Source organism: Rutilus rutilus (assembly GCF_951802725.1).
Source record: "Rutilus rutilus genome assembly, chromosome: 17".
Taxonomy (NCBI): Eukaryota; Metazoa; Chordata; class Actinopteri; order Cypriniformes; family Leuciscidae; genus Rutilus; species Rutilus rutilus.
Window position 1 is genome coordinate 12,536,937 of NC_140230.1, and position 23,824 is coordinate 12,560,760.

A 23,824-nucleotide genomic window follows, 5' to 3' on the forward strand; every position below is an offset into this window, starting at 1 on the left:
TCTAGGTTTCAGTTGACTTTTAAAGAATGTTTTATTAAAGTTTGACAACCTAATTATTTTCTTCTGGGGTTTTCATCTTGTTGCCTTTGTACAAATCCTCCACACAAACAAAAAAAAGGAGATGATTTTATCAGTGTTTTGGTAGTTTCAACAATTAGTGGAAGCAATCGGACCTGTTTAGTCTGAACTCGGAAGGGAGGGAACATCTGTACATAATATACAGACTCGAGCCAGAGTGTGAACGTCTGAACTTTTTACCTAGCCTCATAATTATGATTGAATAAAAGTGCTACTGGATTTTTCACTGAAGTCAGTGTAGATTAGTCTGAATTTTCGTACACTCAGTCGTAAAGCCAAGAAGGATATGACATCACATCTCACCCCAAAGCGTCACTTTCAACCATGCTTCAATATCCGACGCACAAAGCCCTTTAGCGTCCATATGTGACGCTTCGGTTATATGGAAGGCCATAGGGGCCAAAACGTGTGAAACTGTCGTTTAAACACGTAATTACGCGTTAACGCGCGATTTACGTGTTAACACGTCATTACGTGTTAACGCGTAAATGACGTGTTAACACGTAAATTGCGTGTTAACACGTAAAATATTGGACATTAGCACCACCTACTGGTTTGGTGCTCTTGCTCAAACACACAGAACCTAATTAGATTAAGCTTGGAAAAAGCAGTTTTTAATGTGAAAATACATGTTGAACAATGTCTTTTCAGAATATAGGCTATACAACTACATTTTAAATGGGCATATTTAGACAGTTAACTATAACTAATTAAGCCCTGAAAGTCATGACCGTTTTCACAATCACAATAGAAATTGTGTAAGGATAATAACACATTTCTCCAAACAGTATTTTCATGTACACTTATACTGTAGCATATTTCTAAAGCATCTTTTTATAATTTAACCTCTATGCATTATTTGTTAAAGAGCCCCTTCTGATAACACCATTAAGCCTTATGAATCTGAGATAGTGCATTGTTTTGCAGTGTTTTTCGAAGTGAATATATATATATATTACAAAGTTATTTATATTACAACACACACACTACACTTTACACATTATATTACATTACACACACACAAACATATATCACAAAGTTATTTATATTAGAACACGCACACTACACTTTACACATTATACTACATTACACACCACACACACACACACACACACACACACACACACACATTCGTATGTCATAATAATAATCTAAAACAAGAGTGGCTTGAATTATTAATAATTTAAATGAGACAGAACTCCTGCCGTAAAATGGCATTTTACAATGCATATTCAAATGTGAAATCAGTGAATATAAGACCAACAATTATTAAAATATATTGTAAGAATACTACACAGAACAAGAGATTATGCTATATTCTCGCCAATATGTTGGATAGATTTGGAGATTACACTCGAGTTTCCTGCAAATTACCCTTCCGTCACTGTCGTTGGCTTATGATGGCTGATGAGGTATGCTCAGCGTAGTGCTTGCGTCACTCTATCATGAATAATTCAAATAAAATAAAGGTGTTGTGTCACATTGACACTGCCTGTCGTAACGGTTTGTAATCATTCTCATGACTATTAATGTGGTGATGCACATCTTCGTTGTATTGTATTTATTCATGAGATTGTGAACGAGCGCTTACCTAATGGATACGATGAGCCTACGTCACCTGGCATCTTCAGTTGGGTGCGCGCCCGTGATGCGCAGACGTGAAAACAAACAGCACAAAGCTACTTTCGGTTTTAATAAACACTGTTAAACTTATCACGGTGGGTTGTATATGTTGAAAATAGTTATTTTTTACTTTATTTAAGTTTGTCATGAGTTTGTTGCTTCGCGATTAGCGCGAAAGCCTGCCATTATATGCAATAAATCAAAATACCGTTGCAGTTGGAATGTTGTTTCAGAGTTATGAATTATCTTCGACTTCGAATTATCCCCCCATGTCTATTAACAGAGAGTTATAGCTATGTTACATTTGGCTAAGTAAATGTCGTATCTTAACCCATTTCTCTTTTTTTTTTTTTTTTCAGAGATGACATTTGGTATTTACAAGATAATTAAATAATCGATATCAATTAAAAAAATAAAATAAAATAAAGTCCTTAAAAGAAAAATATGAGGATGGCACAACTAAGCAAATAAAATGATGATGACAAAATGACAAAAATTAGAAATTGGATGCAGTTATTATAAACGTCATTATAAACTGAATAACACAATAAATAAGTAAAGATAGATGACAGACAGACCCTTACGAATATAGGCTAACCCATAGTTTTACTATAGTAAAATAATAATAAACTGGTCTTCTGTGGTGGCCGACAGTGCGGTGAGGGTGAGAGTGCGCGCGCGCGACCGGGGCGGGCTCTCTCTCTCAAGGTGTGGATAATGTTGTCAAGGCTGGATCTGGATTTTCCCTTTACCTGCAGAGATTAGGCCTATATTGTCTGTGATGTGGACAAAGTCCTCCGGCTGGACCTGACATGAAGACTTGATACTGAAGCAGAAACAATCTCTCTCTCACTGACCTGATTCTGCAGTTGCGCAACTCTTCTGAGTGACTGTAACATACTGAACAAAAACAATTTCAATTGTTCTTTTTTACTGTAGGCTATATGTCCAAATAACGAAACAAAATCATTCTGCATTGAACACACCGGTTGATCTGAAACTAGGTAGAGAATATAATCTAATCTAATTACAATCATTTTCGAGCTCAAAGTCTGATATGACAACGGTTTGGTTTCACTTTGTGACGCAGTTTAAAATGCGTTAATTTTACGAGCAAATCTCGACATTCAGAACAATATCAATAACAAAGGCGAAATATATACGAAAACTCACCCCTATTCATTACGCACTGAGAAAAAAACATATACGTGGTTGGATAACAGACCAGTCGGTCTGATTTGTAACTTAGCTGCCGATTTTGCATGTCCACACCTGGCTGATCGCTGTATAATACCAAACACTCAGTCCGGCAGTACTGAGTGTAGTCCGGCAGTACTGTGTAGTCCGGCAGTACTGAGTCCGGCAGTACTAACCAACAGTAGGGCTTTCTCACAACATGCATTTTCATTAATACAAGGAATGCAAAAAGTGCTGCACGGGGTGTTACCTCTTTGTGCTCTTTGGGTGTAGGGATGGTTCCGTTTAGAAAAACAATATGCACTATTAATTATTAAAAATATAAAAACATGTATTTCATTAGTGTATTTGTGTGTCTATAGCTGAATATGTTATCAAATCAAAGAGAATAGCTCTGATGATATACATTTAGGCTACTTTTAATAAATGCATTAATAGACTGCAGTGCTTCATTGTGCAGTGAATACTGAACTGTTTCATCAACAGAAGGGTGTTTTTTGTATGTTGTGTTAATTGATTTTAAAGCAACTATTCATTTAAAGAAGTTTGATTGAGGAAAAACTAAATATCAGTAAGTGGTGTATTAACCCCCCTCCCACTTTCTGATTCACACAGTTGCATGCTTTTTATTGTGTTAGGATATGTATTGTTTAAAATGTTGTGTGTTGTTCATTTTTAAAGACATTGTTCAAATTTTATTTTAGATTTAATCCTGCAATTTACAGGATTTGTTTGTTATAGATAGCCATACCAGCCAGTAAAGTTCCATGGTTTCCAATGTGCCAGCATGCAATTTACGCGTTAACACGCAATTTACGTGTTAACACGTCATTTACGTGTTAACACGTAATGACATGTTAACACGTAAATTGCGCGTTAACGCGTAATTACGTGTTTACACGACAGTTTCACACGTTTTGGCCCTTTTGGCCTTCCATACGGTTATGGGTAGGTTTAGGCGTCATGTAACTGACGCTTTCGAAAGTTCGTCAATATCCGACGCACAAAGCACCCTTTAGCGTCCATATGAGACGCTTCGGTTATGGGTAGGTTTAGGTATGTGGTAGGGTTATGCGTCTCATATGGACGCTAAAGGGTGCTTTGTGCGTCAGATATTGACGAATGTCAGAAAGTGACAATTAAGTGACGATTTGGGACATCATCGGCGACAATACAAAATGCTCTGTTTGTAATACATGGTCTAACAAAAACAAATCTTTGCAGTATAGAATCGATTTGTTCCTAATTACTAACTCAGCTTTACATCATGTTAAGGAAATTGTTCATAGTTATGCCCCATTAACCGACCATAAACTTATCTCTTTAACTCTTACAGGCTCAGAAAGGATTTCTAGCCTTAGAGGGTACTGGAAATTTAATAATAATCTTCTTAAAGATGATAACTTTAATGCTTGTGTTAAAAATATTGCCAAAGATAGTTTTGGAGGATTAAACGAAGGATTTAAAAATAAATGGGAGTTTTTTAAATATAATGTCAGAAAGATTGCAGTTAAACGCAGAGTTAAAAAAAAATAAACAAACAAAAGGAAATAGAATTACTTGATAATTTAGGTATATTGGAACAAGAAAAATCTAACTAAAGAAGATGAAGTTGAATTAGCTAAAATTCAATCTCAACTAGATCTGATCTACCTTGATCTAGCTAAAGGTGCTTTTATTTGTTCAAGGGCAAAATGGCTAGAAGAGGGTGAAAAAAATACCAGCTATTTTTTCGCTCTAGAGAAAAGAAATCTTAAAAGAAATACTTTATCAGCTCTAAATATTAATGGAAGCTCTTGTACAGACCCCAAACAAATATCTGATTCAGTTTTTTTCTTTTTATAGTAATTTATATAACTCTAAATAATTCATCAGAACATTCCTACTATTGATAAAGAACTTCATGATTTATGTGATTCAAACATAACTCGTCTTGAGGTTAAAGATGCCCTTTTTAAAATGAAAAAAAAAGGAAAGCACCTGGTATAGAATTTATACCAGGGCTGACAGTAGAATTTTATTTACATTTTTGGAAACACATTGAAAATCCTCTTTATAATATGTTAATTGAATGTATTAAGAGTGGCGAAATGTCTGCTACCATGAAACAGGGAGTTATTTCATTAATTGCCAAACCTGATAAAGACCCACATCTTTTAGAAAATTGGAGGCCGATCTCCCTTCTTACAGTTGATTATAAAATAATTACTTCTGTATTTGCTAACAGATTACAGAAAGGGTTAAATAAAATAATCAGTGAATATCAAACAGGCTTTCTAAAAGGTCGTCATATAACTAATAATATTAGACTAGTGCTTGACCTTTTGGACTATGCTGATAGTGTAGAAGATGGTCATTGATGATCATTCTTTTTTTGGATTTTTTTAAGGCGTTCGACACAGTTGAACACAATTTTTTGTTTAAAACTATATAACTTTTTGGTTTTGGGAATAATTTTCTAAATATTGTTAAGATGTTCTAATCTACACTGATATCACTAGCTCTGTGATTCTTAATACCTCCACCACTAAAAGATTCAATATCAATCGCGGAGTGCGTCAAGGTTGCCCAATCTCCCCTTTTTTATTTTTGTTAGTATAGTTTTTTTATAATTATTATCAGTCGGTATTGTCAATAATGATGAAATCCAAGGTCTTAAAATTTTTGATAAGGTACCTAAGATATCCCAATTGGCAGATGACTCTACTTTGTTTTTAAAGAACGTATCCTTTATGGTTTAACATTAAATTTATCTAAATGTGAAATCCTCCCTTTACACACTTTAAATGATACACATATAATGAACATTCCAGTAAAATCCTCTGTCAAATACTTAGGAATTTTTGTTACAAAATTTTTTCATGAAAGGCAAAACCTAAAATGTTCTTCTAGATTAAAGAAGACAAAAGTAGTGTTAAATTGCTGGTTACAACGTGATCTTTCCATTTACGGTCGTGTCTTATTATCCAAAGCGGAAGGCTTATCTCAAATTGTTTATCCCGCTCTATCACTGCATGGTAAAGATTCTAACTGCAAAAATATTAATAATTTATTCTTCTCTTTTGTTTGGAAAAATAAATCCCAAGGGTTCTCACTAATAAGAAGGCTGAAGGAGGTCTGGAGATGCTTTATTTTGAGGACGTAAATAAGACCTTCAAGGTTAACTGGCTTAAGAGATGTTTGATCACCCCTAATTCTCTTTGGAACCATATTCCTCATAGTCTCTTTAATCAAATTGGTGGCTTGAAATTTCTGTTAACATGTGATTATAATATTTCTAAAATCCCCCTCAAATTATCCAGATTTCATCAGCAAGCTCTTCTCGCTTGGAAAATTTGTTACTGTCACAAGTTCTCTCCTCACACCTCTTTCATTTGGAATAATGGAAATATAACTGTTTCCAATAAATCCTTGTTTTTAACAAATTGGTTCAACAGAGACATTAATCATCTTATAAAAATGTTTGACAGTTCTGGGAATCTTTTAACTTTCGAACAATTCATGTCAACTTACAAATTTCCCGTACAGTTTAGGGAATTTAATTGTTATTAAAGCTATTCCTGTAACACTTCGTCAACTTGTCAAATGTCATATTTGTTACAAATCTTTATCTGTGACAAACCCAAATTTAATTTTAGAAGGTGTTGAGTTATTTGAGAAAAAAATGCAATAACAAACACATTTGTAAAAACAAAATATCTCCTAGAGGGAAATTTTTCTGGAACTCTAAGATTGAAAATATTGACTGGAGAAGAGCTTGGTTAATTCCTTTCAAATACTGTATTAATAATAAAATAAAATAAATACACTTCAAAATTCTACATACCATGTATCCTTCTAAATCTTTAATATCAAGATTTTCTGATATTGATGGTATGTGCTGTTTTTGTAATAATGAAAAAGAGATGCTGACTCACTTATTTTTTGACTGTAATGTCGTGAACCAGTTTTGGACTGATTTGGCAGATTTTATATTTAATCTGATGAATATTAATTATTGCTTTACTTTAAAGGATGTTACCTTGTATTGTGAAAATAAAAGCAATAAGGATCTGGAATTTATTGTTAACCTTTTTATTTTATTAGCAAAATTTCACATACATAAACAAAAATTTCTTAATTTATCTCCTATGTTAAATTTGTTTTGTTCTGACTTTGATTTTTATATTTCTTCAATAAGACTGTTAAAAAACAAAAAGTCTGTGAAATATTTGAAATGCTATGATACACTCTTCAATACCCCTGATATTTTGTAATATCCTTATTTGTTCAAATTGAATGTGAGCTATGCTTCTTTCTTTTTTTTCGTGATTGTTTATATTTTGTGTTATTATCTGTATGTTACCTTTTCTGCAATAAAAAATAAAATAAAAAACTCTTTTTGTAAAATTCAAATCTAACAGTAAGAATGCACATTGTGACACAAGGCCAAAAGGGAATGCCAGCTGTGCTGGCGTGTGTCTTCTTTCACTTGTTCTTTCTAAAGGACCAGTGAAAGAATGTCTACATGGGTGGATCTTTGAGGAGACAGTGAGTTTCAGTCAGAAGCAGAAACACCCAGTGAACTTCCCCACACATGCAGTCAGTGCTTCAGCAACATGGAGACTCTTCCTAGTCTGCTCTTTTTACTTCTAACTGTACACTCAGGTATGGCTTCTAGTTCACTTGCTTGAATTGCATTTTTGATTGTCAACATGCTTTCATGGTTAATGTTTTGTAATCCATTATGAAATAGCAGTTCTTTAATATCTGTCTAATTTTGTGGTTGGATGGAAATCCAGTTGCTATTTCTAAACAGCGCTAAGAATTACTGTATGGTTAAAAAAAGGATTGATAAAATTAGTATGCTATCGCTCAAAAGTTTGGAGTCTGTAGAATTTTGTGCGTTGTTTTTAAAGAAATGTCTTGTGTGTTCACTAAGGCTGCATTTAATTGATTACAAATACAGTAAAAAAATATTGTGTACAGTATTACTATATAAATAATGCTATTATAACAGTAATAATGTTATAACAGTTTTCTATTTTAATATATTTTAAAGTTTGATTTATTCTTGTGATGGCAAAGCTGAATTTTCAGCATTCATTACTCCAGTCTTCAGTGTCACATGATCCTTCAGAAATCTAAAATGGAAACTATACTTTTTCAGGCTTCATTTAGTAATAGAAAGTTCAAAAGAACAGTATGTTTTTTAATCATCCTTGCTGAATGAAAGTATTAATGTCTTTCAATATATATATATATATATGAGTGATCCCAAACTTTTAAACGGTACTATATATTCAACTGGGTTATAGGCTACTTTCTAAGCTGGGGTTCTAACCCTTTCCATGATTATGTAAGTGGTTCATATTTACCAAACCTGTAATGTGTATTCTGTAAACAACATTTCCCAGCACTAACAGTTTCAAGGACGGTGAAATAGTAGTTAGATTGCATAATCAAAAAAAATATATATATCAATATTGATAACATAAATTCATGTATTTCTTTAAAAGCAGGCTATTTTGCTATTTTGCAGTGAGTGCACTTAGGTGTTACGCGTGTGGCTCCGCAACATCAAATCGAGAATGTAACAAAAACTCTCAGGACTGCCAGGCTCCTCTGGACACCTGCATGACCACTGTAGTCAAACAAGGTGAGCACATGCCAATGTAGAAATTGAGCAAGGAAAAATGATCTGATGATAAAAACCAAATTTTATAGTACAGTATACACAAATCATGTTTTGTTATGTTTGAGGCCTCATTGAAGTTACTAATGTTTGTGTCACAGGGGTGTGTAGACTGATGATGACGTAGACTTTCTAACAATGCACAGATAATCAACATACAAGGCAAGAAAACACACCTTAACCCTTTAATGCACAACATGGGTCTAAAAAGACCCGACTGAGTTTTCATTTTCTATATCTTTGCAAGAAATTAATTTCATCATTCAGTATTCCAGGTATTTCTCAATTAACTTGTTTTAGATCATTAAAAATCCTAATTGAAATGTTTCATTTCTTTCTTTTCGAATAAAAAAAGTTTTTGTATCGCAACCCTTCTAATGCGCAACATGGGTCTAAAAAGACCCTTATTCATTTCCTATGTTATTTCAGTAATGGCTGAGTGTTTCTTTGCTGAATCTTTAAAATATATGTATTTTATCATTTGTTATTCCAGGCATTCATTAAATATCTTGTTTTTGATTTCCACAAATCATTATGTTTATGTTTCCTTTCTTACTTTTGTAGGGAACTTTTTCCTTCTTCAAAGCAGACCAAGAGACGTTGGCATCGCGTTTAAACAGAGGTTATTCTTTATTGAGCGTGGCTGTAGTTCGTCCAACAAAATCTAAAGTACATAACTGTTCATGGTGTCTTATAGGCATTTTAGGAGGAGGGACTTTTGAAGGTGGAGACAAATTCAAACAAAGTATGTAACAGGTTTAGGTAACACCCTAGACTGAGGGTCTGGCCAATCCTAATTCAATCAGCATAAGGCTCCAAGAGCCATTTGGGTCCGAAATCCATTTGCAGAACAAAAGGTGAGATTCTCAGTGAATCATTCGTGTGCTAATCCCATCAGTCTGAGTGAAACTGGGGCTCCAAGAGCCATTAAAGACAATAAGGAGAGAACAGGAATTGCAACTTTGCTGAGATCTTAACCTTAAAAGCTAAATACAATATTCTTTACCATGATGTTATGTATGGAAGCATATTTGAAATAGATTCTTAAAATTTGTTATTCTTCAGTCCCCCGTTTGAGAGTTCTTAAAAACTCTCACAAAATACAAATTTAGACACTTAAAAGTTCATTCTTGTAACTTGAAAAAGTTACAGGCACATAGCAAGTTCATTCTTGTAACTTGTGATAGTTACAGGCACATAGCATGATCTGTGTTGTTCATCTGTAATTGCATGTTGACACAGAAACAAACATGCAATTAGGGTCCATGAAGTCCTTACGAGTAATAGTCTTTTCTGGTTGAAAACTGTTATTTCCTTGTGCTGGACGTGAGTCATTTGTTGGTTGACACACTTGATACTAACAGGTTTCCGAACCATGAAGAGTTATCTTCAGTCATCTGGTGTAATTTTGTTGAAAGATCAAGAATGTCTTGTTGTAGTTTGTTCAAGTTCTCTGATGGATGACTGAAGTTCCTGTAGGTGAGTCTCTGCGTTGTGTATTTTTTTCTTTTTCTTTTGGGATAGTTCGTTCAGCAGTGGGTCTAGTTGTCGTCTTGAAGTTGTGGCTTCATATGCAGGTGAGACGGTCGTTGCATGTGGGTCTCAGGACAAGTGTTTATCTGCACAGAGTAAGAAAGAAAACAAGAGACGACAGAGCAGTATTTGTTCAAACACTAGGGTTGTAGCAGAATTTGTTTAAATACGGGTTGTATCGTTTTCAGAGTCTATTTCTTAATTGATTTGACACCTATGGACCAGTGAGGTGGGGATAAGAGGGGGGAGGAGGAAATCTTCACCACATGGCTGACCCCCGAGGCACTTCGGTTCTTCCATGGGCTCCACACTGGTCTGTGTGTCCTATTCTGTCCCTGTTGTGTGCACACTGTACAGTGTGTGAGAAAATTGGCACATTTCCATTCTCCAGTGAAACATCAGTCATAGTAGACATCATAATAGAGCATGGGGGTCTGACTGGAATATTTCTGTGGTATAACATTTACAGCTGTGAGTCTTCTTAACCAGGGTTCCCCAAAGAAAGGCTGAGAACTGTCACTTTCCTTTTGTTCTTAAACAAAAATCAGTCTTTCATCTTTGTTGTTGTTTCTGGGGAAATTAAGAACTCACAGCCTAAATGGTTAACACCTTATCAAGCTGCCCCATGAGTTTAATGAGGAGGGGAGGGGCTGCTTCAGAGTAGCAAGCAAGCTGAGCAGAAGCTGAGTAACCTTGTTAACTTCTTTAAAGTTCTTTTTGTTTTTCTACACTCTCTCATCCAGTGGCCAGATTTACCACAGTAATTACAGCTGCCCTCTCTCTTAGGATGTTTGCGTTTCTGTTGATTCTCTGTGTTGACCTTAAAAGATGCTGCTGCAATTTTTACTCTTGCCTTGACATCAGAGTCTCTTTCCCAAGTAGCTAACCTGTCCAAGTTGTTTTGCAGGGTTCTACTGGACCATGTTAATTCTAAGTAAGGCAATGCATTTTTATGTTCTGACAAAAGACCCTGAAACCATGCGCGAACTAGGGGACCATTATCATCTAACACCTTCTCTGAAGTGTCAGCAATTCCGCATGTAATCTGCAGCGGTCTGGCAAAATCTTTCTGTGCACTCACAAACAGTTTCACCCTTCTTCTGTAAACAACTAGTGAGCTTTGACCAGTCCACGTTCTGTCCAACAATGTTTTTTAAAACTTTCAGAACTCCCTCTCTCAATTCATCTTTTCTGCCATTTTGAAACTCCGAATTGTTTACAGCATTTTCAAAATGATTGAATTCTGACTCAGTCAAAATCTGTGATATTAGATGGGTGACTTCAGCTAGAGACATATCGTAGAGCCGCATCTTTTTGGACAACTCTCTCCTAAACTCAGAAAAATTTCTTTGCACTGATGGCAAACTTTCAGCAATTCTCTCAATATCTTTAGGACCTAAAGCTGTGCTGACTGCTTGTATGGGGGGTGGAGATGGAACTGGATTAACCCCTTTTCTCCTATTCTGAGCCTTTTGTCTTGCTCCACACACTTCAACTGCATTTACATCTTTCATCATTGCATTGACATTGTCCTCTATTCTATCAAAAGACTGTAAATCAGGATAGCTTTCATCTGACTGTTGGTTTTCTGAGTCACATTTGGTTGAGGCCTTGAGGCCCACCGTTTTCTTGAGAGAGAACACTTGAGTGTGCAATTGTTTGTTCTGTTCTTTTAACTTAGCAATACACTGAGCTTGTTCTTGTGCAATGGATAAGCTAAATTCTCGGTGACAACAGATAATGGCTTTCACATTGTTCTTGCGAATACTTTCTCCTAGTATCTTTTTACAATCTTCAATTGACCATACTTTTTCTGGGTGAATGCCAAATTTCTTTGTTAAATTCAATCTGACAGACTCGGTCACTATGTCCATGCATTCTCCTAACAAAGACTTGAATTCACTGTCTGTCCATAAAGGTGTAGCTAGTCCAGCTTTCTCAGTTGTGGGAATCAGCCTGGCATTCCTTCTAACCATTTTGTGAGTTGCTTTGTTACCACACAAACAAACACTAAACTTCTCTGATCAACAGAGGGTACACGTTAACACAGATCAACTATTGATCTGTGTTAACTACTACAACTATATATGTTAACCTTCCTTGCCCAGAGCAAAGGATAACACAAATTACTAGCACTTTACGCTAATGTTCCCTGCCTGAAAAACAGAGGATAAATTTCATCTCTAAAAGACAACTTTAGAGGATAACTTAGTTAACAAAACCTTGCAGCTGTTTGTTAACTACTTCTCTGTCGGCGCAGAGGAAAACAAATTTGTACTGGTCTGCATCGGTTCTTTGAATAGAGTGAAACTCACCGAATCGTTGGTTGTACAGAAAAATTTCGTCTGGAACTGTTCAGTCTTTGAGATACTTTGTGCTTGAAGTTTCAAGATTCAGATCTTTGAGCTTGAAGTTTCAAGATTCCGTCTGGAAAAGTTCATTCTTTGTTGAGTTTCAGTTTCTCCATCCGGGTCACGGCACCAAATTGTAGGGAACTTTTTCCTTCTTCAAAGCAGACAAGGAGACGTTGGGATCGCGTTCAAACAGAAGTTATTCTTTATTGAGCGTGGCTGTAGTTCGTCCAACAAAATCTAAAGTACATAACTGTTCATGGTGTCTTATAGGCATTTTAGGAGGAGGGACTTTTGAAGGTGGAGACAAATTCAAACAAAGCATGTAACAGGTTTAGGTAACACCCTAGACTGAGGGTCTGGCCAATCCTAATTCAATCAGCATAAGGCTCCAAGAGCCATTTGGGTCCAAAATCCATTTGCAGAACAAAAGGTGAGATTCTCAGTGAATCATTCGTGTGCTAATCCCATCAGTCTGAGTGAAACTGGGGCTCCAAGAGCCATTAAAGACAATAAGGAGAGAACAGGAATTGCAACTTTGCTGAGATCTTAACCTTAAAAGCTAAATACAATATTCTTTACCATGATGTTATGTAGGGGTGACCCCGAATAGTCGAAGATTCGATGCTTCGATAGGAGGAGCCTGATTCGGCTACCGATCTCATGGTCGAATCTTCACAGAGGTGTTATGAAACGAGGATCATGCCACTTTGGCTATATGAGAGCGCTCAATGTCTGATTTCACATAGAACTAGCTTTTATGTCAATACGTTAATATTCAGCCTATTATGATAATGCTGTATATAAAAATGTGCAAAGAAAGAAGCTTTTAATAAATATTTTTTAACGTGCGTGAATAAATCCAAACACCCCGTGACAGATTTAAGTTTCACTTTAAATCCGTGACCGACAGAGGAGCGTCTTCGCGGCAAGGATTTAAATCTTTAACAATGTCTGGGATAAGAAAATCTAAAGTGTGGATGTAGGCTACACCATCAGAAAGGATATTCTCCAAGGCTGGATTTAGCATCAGGAAAACCATGATCGCACTTCTGCCGGCCAACGTTAACACGTTTCACGCATAGACTGGGTTTCACGTTAGAATGTATTTTATCCGCGCGCACAATTTGAAAAGACTCCAACGGACACGGACAGAGTGAAAGACTGGATGTGTTCTCTCGATCAGGGTATAAGTGATTTCAAAACTTTTCAGCCAGTTCTAATTTGATTTTTAGATGCTGTGAACATTTTTAGCTAAAAAGACTGCCTCTCCAGTTTAGCATTTATTGTTGTTTCTGCAGTTAAAAAGACAAAGTTGAAGATTCTGGCCACTATCGTTATTTTAATAATTTCTTTATTTTTATTTTATTTATTAATCTGTCAGGGTTATCTAATCTAACTATTTGTGGCTTGTGTTTTATATGTTCCCCTGCACTTTAGGCATTTTGCACACATTTGCTCCTCATCTTGTGACTTGATTCTGATTTATTTAGTTTTGTATTTTTATTTATTAGAAAGGTATATTCTGTTATAATTTAATTTAGTAAATTAATTGTTTATTTTTTTCGGTGCATCGATGTTGTGCTGTAGGCTGGCCTGCTCGCACAGGTAATTTAGCCAATTTAATTTGATTTGCATGTGAAATGCAAATCCTGTCTGCAGTGTGGCCTTTCTGGAGTTATTTATGTTATTTCTTAGTTGTGTTGATCCAAAATGTTTTTATACATTTTCTTCTATCTTTGTGTGATTTTCTGTATATATTGGTTTTCTGTCATTTTCTTTGAAACGTTAAAGCCCCGCCCCCATACACATGATTCGACTATTCTGATTAGACTATGAAAATCCATAGTCGGGGACAGCCCTAATGTTATGTACAGAAGCATATTTGAAATAGATTCTTAAAATTTGTTATTCTTCACTTTATAAACAAACACAGTTTTTGTATTTCTACATTTTTTTAACATACATGGGTCTAAAAAGACCCGTATTCATTTCCTATGTTATTTCAGTGATAGCTGAGTGATTCTTTGCTGAATCTTAAAAAGATTTTTTTTTTTTTCTTATTCCAGGTATTCATTAAATATTTTGTTTTTGATTTCCACAAATCATTATGTTAATGTGTTAATGTTTCCTTTCTTACTTTATAAACAAACACAGTTTTTTTTTATTTCTACATCAATTTTACATAGGCTACATGGTTCAAAAATGACCCATATAGAAACCTTAGTTATTTGCACATTTTTGCAAGTAGGAACATTTACTGCAGAATAGTATTCTCCTGCCACACATTTCACAACTCAACACGGCTGCTTTTGTATATCTGATGCAAGTCTTATTTTATTTTAACCACAGAAAATATTTTATATTTTGTAAAAGATGGACATATTTGAATATTTGAATATTAGGCTATGGTTACCTTGACCTTGTAATCCTAGTGAGAAATTACTTGTGAGAAGGAGAAACATGTCCAGTACTATTATCTAGCTAGCTGGTGACATATTCTAGCTAACTAATGTTAGCTACACTAAAAAAAAAGATTGTATTTTAAAGCTTATTTACATGTAGAAGGCCTAACAGTTCATAATCCTTCATATGCTGAAATGATTCAATGTTAGGTGTCATTTGTCATTTGTGAGGCATGTAAGCACTAAGATGGCAATTTGAGATGCCGCTGTACCAGTGTGATTTTATTTTGTTTGTTGTATTTTCTTTTATTTGATCACATTCACCACAATTCAATACAGTTACACAGTTCAATTTCAGTGTTATCAGTTATCTGTGATATGTGAATGCCAGAGGTGTATAGTCCAGGGGTCAGAAAGTAAAAGTCCTGCCATATGTTTATTCCACCCATGACATCAGACAGCTGATTTCACTAATTAGTTCTACCTACTGGCTGAAAAACTGCTAATTAGGTGGTGTAATTAGGCTAATTCAGTGGTGTAATCAGGCTAATTCAGGTGATTGGAACAAAATCTGAAGAGGACTTTTACTTTCTGAACCTGGACTTTACACCTCTGGTGAATGCTATGTGAGACAAAGTGGCAAATAAACATTTCAAGTGTTAAATGTGTTGTCTAAATGACTGCTACAAAATGTATCATTTCTACACTCTCCTCATTGATCAATACTCGGTTTGATGCACTCGAAGGAATGATTAGCACAATGCTCTAAAGATAGAAGGGCTGAAGAAAACGGTAGACTTTGTGTGTGCCGAAGTACAAGATCTAAAAACTAATGTGAAAGATGTAGATTCCAGGATTAAAGATCAAGAACATCTCACGAGCACCTGGGAAACACGCATTTCTGATCTGGAGAGATACTCTCGCAGGTGGAATTTGAGATTGTTTGGAGTGCCTGAGACATTCAAAGAAGATATCAGATCCGAGGTCATTCGAATCTGCAGCGAGACTTATCCCGAGGCCAAGAGCAAGTACCATGATGTTGTTGATACTGTGCATCGGTTAGGGAGGAGAGGTGACAACACAAAACCTCGCGCCGTTATCATGCAGTTCTCCTCATGGGTTATCCGCGATGCTTTATGGAAGTTTCTCAAAGACAACAACTTGTGCTTCGCAGAGGATCTGACTTCGCTGGACTGGGAGAGACGGAAGAGCTTGTGGCCGAGAGTGAGAAAGGCGAGGGCTGCTAGAAAAATGGCTTATTACATCAGAGCGCGTGCGTTTATTGAAGGTGTGGAGATTACTTCGTGAGTTCCATCATGAGGATCGTGTACTCTTTTGTAAGATGATGACTGTTAACTGTCACTGGCGTTTGATCTATCGTCGTAGTACAGCTGGACCTTTAAATTGGTCAGTTAAGCTCTGTTCATCTCAGCTTTTTTCTCATCTATCAGTCAGATTTGACTTTTTGCCTTTGTTTTGAATCGTGCTAACAGCTGTTCATTGCTGTTCATTTTTCAATGTCAATATCGTTCATTTCTCTTAATGCCAGGGGTCTAAGAAACAATGTGAAGCGCAAAGCCCTCTTTTTGTTTGTTAAAAACCATGGATCGGACTTTTGCTTTTTTCAAGAAACCCATTCCACACAGGACAATGTTACATTTTGGAGGTCCCAGTGGGGCAGTCATATATGGATGTCACACTGCACAGAGCGATCAGCAGGTGTCACCATTTTAAAAAATAAGTTTGCTGGTGAGATTCTACACACTGACAATGATCCAAAGGGTCATTTTCTCTTATTAGTGCTTTCACTTGGTCAGACCATCTCAGTGTTATTAAATGTTTATGGGTACAATTCTTCTATAGAAAATACCACTTTAATGGACAATATCAGTGAAAATATACAGTAGCCAACTGGTTAAATAAATACCCCAATGCTGTTCTTATTTTAGGTGGGGATTTCAATATGGTTGTAAACAGTGATTTAGATAGGTTTCCCCCTAGAGCAGCTTCTATAAGTCCTATTATGTATAATTTCATGTTGCGTTTTTGTGTTGTTGATATATGGAGAGAAATGTATCCACAGCAGAGACTCTATAGCCTACATAGAGCAGCAAGGACCGTTCTAAGGAGTCCCGAATAGATTATTGGCTCATTTCTCAAAGCCTAACACATAGTTGTAAATCAGTCAGCATTCATGCTACACCTCTTACAGATCACAGTGCAGTCTCTGTCTTTCTGCATCCCTTGATTTCAGCTCATCTCCTTCTTATTGGAAATTGAAAAATTCTCTTCTCCATTTTGAAGATGTTAAGAAGAATATTACAGTATTGATTAAGCAGTACTGGAGAAGAGCTTGGAGCTTTGTTGGATTCATACTGTTGCCAGTGGGAGCTGTTAAAGTTTGAAATGAGTAAATACTTTAGAAAATTCGGTAGTAATTTAGCTAAACTTAAGAGAGCAGAAGAAAATAAGGTGGTGTCTAAAATTGCAATACTTTCTTCTAAACCCCCAGAGTTGTTTTCTGAATCTGATAAGCTTGAGTATGCTGACCTGCAGTCTAAATTAGATGAGATGTACACTTATAGGGCACAGGGTGCTTATATTAGATCTAGACAAAAATGGCTGGAGGAGGGAGAATGTAACACCGCATATTTTTTCAGATTAGAAAATAATCGCTTAAGTACTTCACTAATTGAAACTCTCAATATTGAGGGGACAGTCACCAATAATCCTCAGGCAATTGCACATTTCTGTGCTAAATTTTACGGTAATCTGTATAAAAAACATTTTCAGAAGAGGCAGCCCATACTTTTCTGGAGTCTGTTAAAGATTGTAAGACTATCTCAAGCGATGACAGAAATCTCTGTGATAATGAAATTACTTTATCTGAAGTTAGTAACTCAATTCTAGAACTTAAAAACAATAAATCTCCCGGAACGGATGGGTAAACAGTTCTCTAAAGAATTGTCTCCTTTTTTACTTAAGGTTTTTGAAGAAAGCATACAGAATGAGACTCTCCCCCCGACTCTCACTCAAGGCTTAATTACTTTAATTCCGATGCCTAAAAAAGATTTACTCTTAATTGACAATTGGCGTCCCATTTCTCTGCTTAACAGTGATTATAAAATTTTAGCTATTATGTTTGCTAAAAGACTCAAATCTGTATTGTGTTCTGTTAAAAATGAGACACAATCTGTTTTTTTGAACAAAAGACACATTGTTAACAATATAAGGCTAATTCTTGATTTATTAGATTATTCAGACTTGATTCAGGAGGACAGCTTCATTCTTTTCTTAGATTTCTATAAGGCTTTCGATTCTTTAGAGCACCGGTTTATTATTAATTCATTAGTTCAATTTGGGTTTGGGGACATGTTTTGCAGAGTTATTAAAACCATTTACAATAATGGAAGTGCTTCGATTAAATTAAAGAATGGCACTTCACCAAGGTTTAGTTTATCCAGAGGAGTGAGACAAGGTTGTCCCCTTTCTCCCTATTTATTTCTTCTTTGTGTGCAGCTACTATCAACTTTTGTATGTGAAAGTGGTACTCCGGGGTATCCGTATAGCAGATCGAGAAATATTTATAAGCCAATTAGCAGATGACACCACCTTATTTTTGAGACATGCTTCCCAAATCCTTATAGCAATTAATTCTATAAAATTGTTCTCTAAAGCTTCGGGTCTTAATCATAAACATAAGTAAATGTGAATTAATGTCTGTTAAAGATTGTACAGCACTCACTATTTATAATATTCCAGTTAAATCCGAGATGACATATTTAGGCATTATGATAACTACAAATCAAGATTTTTGATCCGGTTATAATAAAAGCCCAAAGAAGATTCAATGCATGGTTGCAGAGAGACTTGAGCTTGAGAGGCAGACATACTCTGACCTGGCTTACATACTCTGCACTCTCTCTATATGTGGAAAACAAAATTTGTAAATCAGTTGATAAAATCCTGTCTAATTTTGTTTGGAAAAACAAAATCCATTATGTTAAGAAGTCTGTATTAATGAACACGTATGAGAATGGTGGGTTGAATTTCCTTGATTTCTCATCTTTGAACAACACTTTCAAAATTAATTGGATTAGACAGTTTTTGTGTAATCCAAACTCAATCTGGAATTTTATCCCCAATTACTAATTCTCCAAATTAGGTGGTCTCCCTTTCCTATTGATCTGTAATCCCTTACAATTTATCTAAATTTCACAAACAGGCATTACTTGCATGGTCATTCATCTTTAAGCACAATTTCTCCCCTCATCGGTACTTCATTTGGAACAATCAAGACATTGTATATAAGAGAAAATCTTTGTTTTTTAGTAATTGGTTTGAGAAAAACATTCTGATTGTTTCCCAGTTATTTAACTCAGAAGGTCTTCTTTTAAGTTACGAAGAATTTTTATGTAAATTTAATTTTCCAGTCACTCCCAAAGAATTCTCCATTGTCATGGATGCTATTCCTAAAGGAACGTTATGCTTTTAAGGGACTCTGTTAGATCATCCAGCACTTTATCTATTTCTTTAGACCCATTTGAAATCCCAGTAGGAAAACTATGCTTTTTGTCACCTCCTTCATCACGTAACTATAAGATTAGATCTCTTTTTCAAAAGGAGCTTGTAACAACTCCATATGTGGTCTCTTATTGGAGGAATGTGGTTGATCATATTGATTGGAAAAAAGAATGGACTCTGTCATCGAAAAACATAATAACAAACAAGGTTAGAGAAATCTCATTCAAATTATTACACAGATTTTACCCAACTAAAGTGTTTTTGAAAAGATTTAAATCAGACATAGATACAAGCTGTACTTTTTGTGGTGACCCTAACGAAACTGATATGCATATCTTTTGGGATTGTCCTCACACACAGTTATTCTGGATTGAATTCTCTAATGTTATAAATCGCAGTGTGCTCCAGGGTTTCTCTCTGCTTTTTAAGGATGTACTGTTCGGTTTCTTTAATATACCAAAAGATAAAATTAATGAATATTTTATTATTAACCTATTATTACTTCTTGCAAAATTTCATATTCACTGCAGTAAATTCTAGTGATGGGGACGAGACCGCCTATGCCGAGTCCAAGTCAAGACCGAGTCTTTGAAGGGTCGAGTCCGAGTCGAGACCGAGTCCGTTGGTTTTCAAATTCAGTCGAGTCCGAGTCAAGACCGAGTCTGAGTCAAGACCGAGTCTTTGAGGAAGCAAGTCCGAGTCAAGACCGAGTCTTTAGGAGTCGAGACCAAGACCATAAAAACATGTCAGTTTTCATATTCATGATTTAATATCACCCCAGTTAATAATCAACAGTTAGGCCTACAGACTAAGCTAGATTGGGAATTGTTTAGAGGAGCAGTCTTAACGTCTTAATATGGACTATGCTTTTACTATCATTAAAAAAATCCCTACCACATGCATCATCTTCTGCCTGTTTTTCTAAACTGCTTCAACAGTGCTGCTCTGTCATCAACATGTTAAGCCCACCCTGACTTTTTTAATCATAGTTAGGACATGCAGAGCAAATTAAAATTTTCTAGTGGTATGTATTCTAGTGGACTAGTGATGGGGACGAGACCGCATATGCCGAGTCCGAGTCAAGACCGAGTCTTTGAAGGGTCGAGTCCGAGTCAAGACCGAGTCTTTGAAGGCACAAGTCCGAGTCGAGTCCGAGAAAGCAGAAATCGGTCTCGAGACCGGACTCGAGTCCGAGACCGGACTCAAGTACTACATCACTAGTAAATTCACTCGTCAAAATCCTTTATATATTGGTTTTGAAAAAGAGGTTCAACAGTATGTCCAAACTATTTCATCTTCCAAGAATCTCAAAGCTTGTAAAACAATTAATTAATTTAATATTTTTAATTTATTTTGTTAAAGCTTTTGTTTTGTATTATTTATTTAATGTTGCATATGTCTTTAAATGATGCTTTGCATGTAATGTCACCTCTTTGTACGTAATGTTGATATTATCTGTATTTGTATCTTTGGTACCTTGGCATTATTAAAAAAAAAAAAAAAACCTTAGCCAACAGAGAACAAACAGCTATACAGAGCGCGTTTCTTCACTAACTTGAATGAGAAGCAGCAGAATACTCAGGTTGTCCTTGACTCTGCAAACGTGGAGAAAAACATGCTGTCTGAACGACGCCTCGTAACGTTAGCTATTTCCCCTTACCTAGCTGCTTTGATGCTCTTATCCATAGCTCTTATCTTTTACTAACTAGCATGGAAACAGGCTATGGTAAAGTCAGTGAATAAAAGACTAACACAATGATGAACAAGTAAAAATAACAATCGCAATAACATGTGGTTTTACTGAATAATTAAGTAAATATAATTTAATATAAAATATAAAGAAACCTCATTGCTTGACTTGCTACTCTCTGCTGACTCAGACGACGACATCTTCCGATCCTATGTCGGCCACCGTAGCTTCTCATTCGAGTTTGCAGTTTGAAGGATTGGCCTTGAGTGACTGACTGTTTGCAATTCGCAAATTTCACCACTAGATGCCGCTAAAAATCACACACTGCACCTTTAATATTAGCTATAAATGTCAAATAGGGTTTCTCAAACTCGGTCCTGGAGGGCCACTGTCCTGCACAGTTTAGCTCCAACCCTGATCAAACACACCTAGCTGTGAGTTTCTAGTGATCCTGAACATAGATATATATATAAACACTAGATACCTCGTACGCGCTGTTGGCCAATGGAGGTCGACGTCCGCACACGGCGGCCATCTTGCGACAGGGTGCTCGCTCACTCGTTTAATGGTGCATGTACTTTAAAATAACCATAACTTGCTCAATTTTCTACCGATTTTCAAACGGTTTGGTTTGTTATAAACGTCAGAGATGTAGTTACGACACTGCATACATAAACTGCATACATATGAAAAATTATAACATGCATGTTCAAGCATTCGGAATTATAGCCATGTTAATAACGTTTGTAAGAAACCAAACCGTTTGTAAATCCGTCGAGATTTCATCGAGATATGAGGATTTGTGTACGTGCTGATCATTCACCTTAATGCACAGAGCACTGCCGTAAGATGGCCGAACGGTGATGCCGGAAGTGACTGCGCCATAAGACATCTAGCGTTTATATATGATATCTATGATCCTGAAGACATTGATTAGCTTGTTCAGGTGTGTTTGATCAGGGTTGGAGCTAAACTGCGCAGGACAGTGGTTCTCCAGGACCGAGTTTGAGAAACCCAAAAAGAAAAAAGAATGTAACCCTGCATTCTTTTCGTTATTATTTTATTTTCTCTTTACATTCGGCTGTTAAAGTATGAAAAAAAGGCTACTGTGCATTTTTGGTATGTTCTTCCGATTTAATTTACAATAGCCCATGAATAATTCACTGGAGTGCACTAAGAATCTCTCCTTCCGTTTTTTATTATTATTATTATTATTATTATTATTATTGTTCATAGAGCAAGCCTTTTACTGAATGTTTACAGTTTAAAGGAAGTTACTCACATAATTCAAAGAAGCTTCATATGGAGTATGAAAAAGGTGGATATATCCCAATATCATAGTAAAGATATATTCAAATGCTTAATTTTATGATCAAAACTCTGTATTTTTTTTTTCTTTTCTTTTTTTTGTTTGTTTGCGGGGAGCACAATGTAGCGCAATGATGACTGATCTGTACAAACAAATATTTTTATCAAACACTTCAGGTCATGGTGGTACTATGAAATCTTTAATGATATATATATATATATATATATATGCCTATATATACATATATAAATCATTCGATTTCATAGTACCACCATGACCTGAAGTTTTAGAATTAGGCTATACTAAGAGGCCTTTTACTTGCTTAAAAAAAAAAAAAAAAAAAGAGCATAAATGAGCTTCCAATACATTGAGGCAAGAACAGATTTCAAGAGGTCAGATGTTCCGATACACAAAAAGCTGGATGCGTTAGTCATAAAAAACAAACTATTCAACATGGTAGAGGGAAAACCAGATAAACTTTGAATTTGTCTTTTTAGGAAGAGTTACTACCATTGGGAAGACATGCTCCTATTCAAGAGTCTGCAGAAATGCTGTGAACAGTAATGGATATGGAGTAACGGTGACATGCTGTTACGGTTACCTGTGTAACCACAGTCGAGCTGCCAGCGTTACACTGGACAGATGGCTGTTGGTCCTACCACTGCTCCTCATCACCCTCCTCTTCAGATAGAACATTTGAAGTGTGAAACATTCAGGGTATTGACGGATTAAATCCCATCATGGACTAAAATGGTCTTCATACTGAAAATCACTGTTGAATGTGCGTGACCTTCGAGCCCTCAGATGGCACTGCATGAGAAATCAAGCTACTGTATTAAAAATACAATGGAAAACCAACATCAAGAAATGCATTGTATCAGACAAGATTGGGCAAAAATCCCACTTGCAAAACTGTGACAATTAGTATCCTCAATTCCTAAATGATTAAAAAGTATACAGTTGTAAACATGCCTCTGTCTCAACTTTTCTGGAGTGGTTGCAGCCATCAAAATCAAAATTACAAACAAACTGGTCAGCAAAAAACCTGCAAATCTTTTTATCAGTTAAATAAAGGTTAAAGAGAATGAACAAATCACAGATTCTTGATTTTACTGCATTTTGCAAACTGTCCCAACCTTTATGGAAACGGTGTTGAATCTGCTTATTTAAGATTTCAAGTACAAGTGCACTTTCAATGCAATTAAAAATTTTCAATAAACTTAAAGTTGTTGATGAGAACATACAGGTTTTAAATAATAAAACAATAAATAAGTAATTGGACACATTCTGATTGGGACCAATTAGGTAAAAGTAATTGCAAAATTGCTAGTTCTGTTAGTTAGTTCTGATAAAAGGTCTAACATTCATTTGTTTGCAGATTTTAAGCCTCTTATTGTTTGATATCCCTCATTTCCTTTTAATGCATTCTGATCACCCTGT

The 23,824-nt window shown here is 35.7% G+C and overlaps 1 long non-coding RNA gene across 2 annotated transcripts; it reads left to right on the forward strand.

Moving 5' to 3' along the window:
- Nucleotides 1–7,327: 7,327 nt before the first annotated feature.
- On the forward strand, nucleotides 7,328–23,355 carry LOC311307014. 2 transcript variants are annotated; one of them, XR_014630255.1, is made up of 4 exons: nucleotides 7,328–7,545; nucleotides 8,420–8,536; nucleotides 8,674–8,734; nucleotides 22,882–23,355. It is a non-coding gene; the product is annotated as an uncharacterized lncRNA (long non-coding RNA). The 2 variants fall into 2 exon arrangements; XR_014630256.1 differs by lacking the exon at nucleotides 22,882–23,355 and adding an exon at nucleotides 9,137–9,243 and having other exon boundaries at nucleotides 7,429–7,545.
- Nucleotides 23,356–23,824: the final 469 nt, after the last annotated feature.